Consider the following 7,743-nt stretch of genomic DNA (forward strand, 5'->3'; position numbering starts at 1 on the left):
ATTTTTGTTATTTACTTGGTTTATAATAATATTTATACAGAAATTTAGTTTTTTCTTTAAAAATCCTTAATTTTTTAAACATTTTTTTAACAAATTTCCTTTAATTTTATTAATTTTTTTAAATTTCTGCTAAATTCAGTTTAATTTTATGTTATTTTCAACATTTTCATTATTTTGATGCTTTTTCTTAATTAGCGGTTTTTATTAATTGCAAATTGTTAACATTGCAAGTAAAAGAAGGATGTTAAGTGACGTTATGTCACAAGCGCGATGTTGCCAATGTGTTATTGACTCTTAAGCATGTTGTTAAAGCGATTTTAAAGCTACTGCAAGTTTTTTAGGGAAAATTAACTATTATCAATGAAAAATTATGGATTTTTTTTTAAAAATTATGAAAATTAAGCTCAAAAAACTGAATAAATATAAATTAAAGAAAAATGTACTTAATTTCTATAAATAAACAATAAATTTAAAGAAAATAAACCTAAAAATATAGAAATAAAAAACACAATTTGTAAATTTTGTAGAAAAATTTCTAAAAATTAAAATATCATTCTGCTAAAAATGTTTATTGTTATTGCTTGAATTAGAGCAAATTTTGATTAGTTTTTTGTTAAAATTTTCCTTTTATTTGCAGCTTTTTAACGTTACCCCCAACCAAATTAACGTCCAACAATACAAAAGAAAAAAAGTAAATCATACGTTTTGCCTTCCAGAAACTTCTTTTAATAATTTGCAAAATTCTTTTTTGAATGGAAACATTGTATACAATAATACTCTTACTATATGAGTTACATTTTAGTTGTATGGTTATATGTGAGTCCAGTTTGCGTAGCCATACATGTGGTAATTACTCTTATCAATATAGTACATGTGCTTATCAACCACAACAGCATCCAGAAAATCATCACCAAAATTACGTTCAACAATTGCATTATTATTTATACAGACAACAACAAAAATATCATCAAATAATACCATTATTATTGCTAATAGTGCTGGTGAAGGAACTAATAACATTTGTCCATGTATTTATGTTTGAAAAAAAATTAATTTAGCTGGTCTCTTCCTACACGGTTGTTTTTTTAATTTTTTATTAAATTGAATTATTTGCAGCAATAAAAAAATAACAATAACACTAAATTTAAGGTGAGTATACAAAATTTATAGCTTTTTTTATAAGTTATTGTAAATTGTAGCTTTAATTTAGCAAAAAAATTAATCAAAGTTATATTGTTTAACAAATTGTCATTTAGAAACAATTTCAAATATTTTTTTTTAATTTTTATAAAAAACATGATTAAATTTATAAACATTTACGCAAAATTTAAAATTTTTTTTATTCCCTTATTAGTTTTTAAGATTTTAAATAACTTAATTGAATTTTTATTAGTTTTCCAGCAATTTTTGCATTTCGGTGCTTTTTCTAATTAAGCGCTTTGTATTTGCTCATTGGCCACACTTATTGCTATTTTAATTAAATTTGTATGAATTTTCCTAAAATTTTTGCATTTTGATGCATTTTCTATTTAAGCGATTTTCTATTTGCTCTTTGGCTACACTTTTTTATCGAAATTTTAATTAAATTTTAAAATTTCTTAAGAAGTTTCTATGGATTTAAAAAAATTTCAGAATTTTCCCAAAATGTTTGCATTTTTATGCAAAATGTAATACTTTTCAACAACTTCTTATAATCACAAATTTTTATGATTTTCCCAAAATTTTTGTATTTTTATGCTTTTTCTAATTAAGCGCTTTTTTATTTGCCCTTTGGCCACACTTATTATTGCAAATTTAATAAAATTTAATACTTTTCTAACAACTTCCTATAAATTTAAAATAATTTTTATGAATTTTCCCAAAATTTTTGCATTATTATGCTTTTTCTAATTAAGCGCTTTTCTATTTGTTCTTTGACCACACTTATTATTGAAATTTTAATCAAATTTAATAATTTTCTAACAACTTCCTATTAATTTAAACAAATTTTTATGATTTTTCCTAAAATGTTTGCATTTTGATGCCTTTTCTAATTAAGCGCTTTTCTATTTGTTCTTTGGCCACACTTATTATTGAAATTTTAATTAAATTTAATAATTTTCTAACAATTTTCTATGGATTTCACAAATTTTTATGACTTTTCCTAAAATGTTTGCATTTTGGTGCTTTTTTAATTAATCGATTTTCTATTTGCTATTTGGCAACACTTTTAAATTCAGTTTTGATTCCATTTATTATTATTTAACCATTTTATATAAATTAAGTTAATTTTTATATGTTTTTCTTCAAAATTAGCATTTTGCTGCTTTTTCTTATTAAGCGTTTTTTTTTTAAACGACAATTGGCAACATCGTTAATAATGCAAGGATGTTGCCATTATGTCACAACATGTTAAAAAAGAGAATAGTGCTGCCACAGGTGCTGCAAATTTATTTATACACAGACAGCATAAAAAATAACAGGAAAATGTTGACAACTGTTTGGCAACATGTTGCTTAAGCTTTTTAAGGAAAGCAACATGTTTTAAAGAGAAAATAAGCGATTTTATTTGAAAACTTAACAGTTTTAAGCAAAATTTATTTAAAAATTCATAAAATAATAAAGAAAATAAATAAAAATGTAAAAAATAATAGAAAACAAACTAAATTTTTTTTAGTTAAAGTTAGTTTTTATAGGGATTAGGGTGAGATTTTCAAGGGGATTTTCAAGACGTAAATAAAATAGTTTTCTATTCAACTATTTTACCAAATAATACTTTTAATAAAGCGATTTTGAAGAAGAATTTTTAAAAATAAGCTGCATTGCATTTAAAAATGTATTTTGCTGTAAATGTTTGTTTAACAAAAGATAAAACAGTTCAAGTGAATAAATTAAAACAAAAAGTTAAACAATTCTACAAATCAAGGGCTAAAATATTAAAATTTTTAAGCTCATTCATGAAATGTTAATGAATTTATTTGTTAATTAAACCCCCCAAGGATATTTCAATTACAAAATCAATGCAATGAAGGGTGTTGCCACATAATGTTTAAAAATTTCAAAATCTTTTGAAAGAATTAAAGATTTTTTCTAAACAGTAGCAATTGTTTACAGATTTTATTAAAAAAATACATGTAAAGTTTATTAATGCAGTAGTTAACATTTGTTTTAATTATTTTAGGGATTAGACCCTATTATCATTTGACAGACAGTTTTAATTATTTAATATTTATTATATTTGTTAAAACTTGTCTGCAACGTAGTTACACCAAGATAAACTAATTTGTAATAAATAAAAAAAAATTTATTATTTAAAATAATAATAAAAAGAAAACTAAAAGATAAACCTTAAAAAAAATTGAGGATTAAAAATAAAAATAGTGGCAACTTTCTAATAACAATCTAACGGTTAGAAAAAGACCAGATTATAAACCAGTCTATAGGGTAGAAAATAGACTAGACTACAGACTAGTCTACAGACTAGACTACACACTAGACTAGACACTAGACTAGACACTAGACTAGACTATAGACTAGACACTAGACTAGACTATAGACTAGACAATACACAGACAATACGCAGACTGTAGACCTAGACAATACACAGACTATAGACTAGACTATCGACTAGGACTATCGACTAGACTATAGACTAGACTATGACTAGGACTATAGACTAGACTATAGACTAGACTATAGACTAGACTATAGACTAGACTATAGACTAGACTATAGACTAGACTATAGACTAGACTATAGACTAGACTATGACTAGACTATAGAATAACTAGTGACTAGACTATAGACTAGACTATAGACAGACTATAGACTAGACTATAGACTAGACTATAGACTAGACTATAGACTAGACTATAGACTAGACTATAGACTAGACTATAGACTAGACTATAGACTAGACTATAGACTAGACTATAGACTAGACTATAGACTAGACTATAGACTAGACTATAGACTAGACTATAGACTAGACTATAGACTAGACTATAGACTGGACTATAGACTAGACTATAGACTAGACTACGACTAGACTATAGACTAGACTATAGACTAGACTATAGACTAGACTATAGACTAGACTATAGACTAGACTATAGACTAGACTATAGACTAGACTATAGACTAGACTATAGACTAGACTATAGACTAGACTATAGACTAGACTATAGACTAGACTATAGACTAGACTATAGACTAGACTATAGACTAGACTATAGACTAGACTATAGACTAGACTATAGACTAGACTATAGACTAGACTATAGACTAGACTATAGACTAGACTATAGACTAGACTATAGACTAGACTATAGACTAGACTATAGACTAGACTATAGACTAGACTATAGACTAGACTATAGACTAGACTATAGACTAGACTATAGACTAGACTATAGACTAGACTATAGACTAGACTATAGACTAGACTATAGACTAGACTATAGACTAGACTATAGACTAGACTATAGACTAGACTATAGACTAGACTATAGACTAGACTATAGACTAGACTATAGACTAGACTATAGACTAGACTATAGACTAGACTATAGACTAGACTATAGACTAGACTATAGACTATAGACTAGACTATAGACTAGACTATAGACTAGACTATAGACTAGACTATAGACTAGACTATAGACTAGACTATAGACTAGACTATAGACTAGACTATAGACTAGACTATAGACTAGACTATAGACTAGACTATAGACTAGACTATAGACTAGACTATAGACTAGACTATAGACTAGACTATAGACTAGACTATAGACTAGACTATAGACTAGACTATAGACTAGACTATAGACTAGACTATAGACTAGACTATAGACTAGACTATAGACTAGACTATAGACTAGACTATAGACTAGACTATAGACTAAGACTATAGACTAGACTATAGACTAGACTATAGACTAGACTATATACTAGACTATAGACTAGTTTACAGTCGAAACCAGTCAAGACTATAATCTGGACCAAATAGACCATAGACTAGACTATATACTAGACTATAGACTAGACTATAGACTAGACTATAGACTAGACTATAGACTAGACTATAGACTAGACTATAGACTAGACTATAGACTAGACTATAGACTAGACTATAGACTAGTTTACAGTCGAAACCAGTCAAGACTATAATCTGGACCAGTGTCTGATCTAAAGTATAGTCTAAAGACTGGACTACAGGTTACTCTTTATTCTGGGTAGTAGACTAGTATATAATCCAGACATGTGAAATCGTGATTCATTAATTCATTTATTGCGTTTTTTCTTAAATTTTAATAAAATCAAAATATGTTTACTTTCGCTGGCAAATTTTATAAGCAAAAGTTTTGAAAATCATTTTTTAAGATATTTAAGATAAAACTGATTTAATTAAAAGAATATATATTTATTTATTTATTTACTTATTAAAATGTTTTCTTTAATAAAAAACTTACGTCAAATATACACTTGCTACCCGCACACTTATTTATGATCTTTAAACACTGTCAAAAGCACCTTACTAACTCTTATCTTTTGAAAAGAAGGGGAAAACGTCAGTCACTGAAATGTGTACGTCAGTCACTTACGGGGCTAAGAAATTCTGTCTTTTTTTTAACGTCAGACCTTTTTTGAAGACAAGACAATTTTCTTAAGAGGTAGAAGTTTTGGAATGTTTTAAAGTTTAAAAAGAGTTCCTTTAAAAAAAATTTTATATTTTTTAAAAAATTATGAAAATTTTCATAAAAATCATTTTTAAATATTATAAAAAATCTACCTAGAACTGGTTGAAACTGGATTTGTTTTCTTTTTAAAATAATATTTAGCGTCTTCTTTCTATCTAAAAATAAATCACGTTTCAAACACATTTCCTTTTCTTGTTTATTTATTTTTGTTCTTTAATTAAATAATAATGTCTATAAAATAATAATTATTTTATTATTAACATTAGTGCGTCATTTAAAAGAGCTTAAAGAAGAAAACGTTTTTTTAATTTTTTATGATTTTTTATAAAACAAAATGAATAAGCAAGAAGATAAACAAATTTAGGTTTTTTTTAAGAATTTTCATTTAACATCAAGAGTTCAAAGTTCAGAAAACTAAAAGAATTCCTTTTGGAATTTATATCCAAAATATTATAATTATGAACAAATTTCTTGAAAATATTGAAATTTTCTAATAGTTTTTATTAAAGAACAAAAGTTCAAAAGCCGCCAAACTAAATAGATCCTTTTTAACTTAAAATTTGTTCTATTCTTCCAAAATATATTTTATTTTCTTCACAATTTTGCTAAACAAATATTTTTAAACAAAATTTCTAGTTCCTCAGGTTTTTGGCTCATAAATTCATCTTTATTATCAAATCAGTAGCAGCAAAATAAAATAACTCATAAAGTTTTTTATCTTAAATTTTAAATAAATATTTAAAAAAGAGAAATAAAAAAAATTCAAAAAAGAAGAGGAAAACATTTGCAGTATAATAAAGTAATTATTATGAGATTTAAATAAAAAAATATGTAAAAACAATTAAAAAAATGTAACTAAATTTTGGTTCAATTATTACAATAAGATGTAATAGGAAAAATTTTAATAAATTAAACACAATTACGTAATTCTGTCTGGACTATAGTCTGGTCTATTATCTGCAATATAATCTGGACTATACATAACATAACATAATACATAGTATGTTCTAAACTTTAGTCTGGTATAGTATGGTATAGTATAGTCTGAAATATAATCTTGTCTATAATATAGTATGGCCTATAATATAGTATATAGTATGGTCTATAGTCTAGTCTGTAGTTTGCACTATAGTCTAGTCTATAGTCTAGTCGATAGTTTAGTCCTATAGTCTAGTCGATAGTTTCGTCCTATAGTCTAGTCTATAGTCTAGTCTATAGTTAGTCTAGTCTATAGTCTAGTCTATAGTCTAGTCTATAGTCTAGTCTATAGTCTAGTCTATAATCTAGTCTTAGTCTAGTCTATAATCTAGTCTAGTCTATAGTCTAGTCTATAATCTAGTCTATAGTCTAGTCTATAGTCTAGTCTACAGTCTAGTCTATAGTCTAGTCTATAGTCTAGTCTAGTCTATAGTCTAGTCTATAGTCTAGTCTATAGTCTAGTCTATAGTCTAGTCTATAGTCTAGTCTATAGTCTAGTCTATAGTCTAGTCTATAGTCTAGTCTATAGTCTAGTCTATAGTCTAGTCTATAGTCTAGTCTATAGTCTAGTCTATAGTCTAGTCTATAATCTAGTCTTTAGTCTAGTCTATAATCTAGTCTATAGTCTAGTCTATAGTCTAGTCTATAATCTAGTCTATAGTCTAGTCTATAGTCTAGTCTATAGTCTAGTCTATAGTCTAGTCTATAGTCTAGTCTATAGTCTAGTCTATAGTCTAGTCTATAGTCTAGTCTATAGTCTAGTCTATAGTCTAGTCTACAGTCTAGTCTATAGTCTAGTCTATAGTCTAGTCTATAGTCTAGTCTATAGTCTATAGTCTAGTCTATAGTCTAGTCTATAGTCTAGTCTATAGTCTAGTCTATAGTCTAGTCTATAGTCTAGTCTATAGTCTAGTCTAGTCTATAGTCTAGTCTATAGTCTAGTCTATAGTCTAGTCTATAGTCTAGTCTATAGTCTAGTCTATAGTCTAGTCTATAGTCTAGTCTATAGTCTAGTCTATAGTCTAGTCTACAGTCTAGTCTATAGTCTAGTCTATAGTCTAGTCTATAGTCTAGTCTACAGTCT

This window comes from Lucilia sericata, unplaced genomic scaffold (assembly GCF_015586225.1).
Source record: "Lucilia sericata isolate MDLA Ls3-8-SP2 unplaced genomic scaffold, ASM1558622v1 Contig002903F_arrow, whole genome shotgun sequence".
NCBI lineage: Eukaryota > Metazoa > Arthropoda > Insecta > Diptera > Calliphoridae > Lucilia > Lucilia sericata.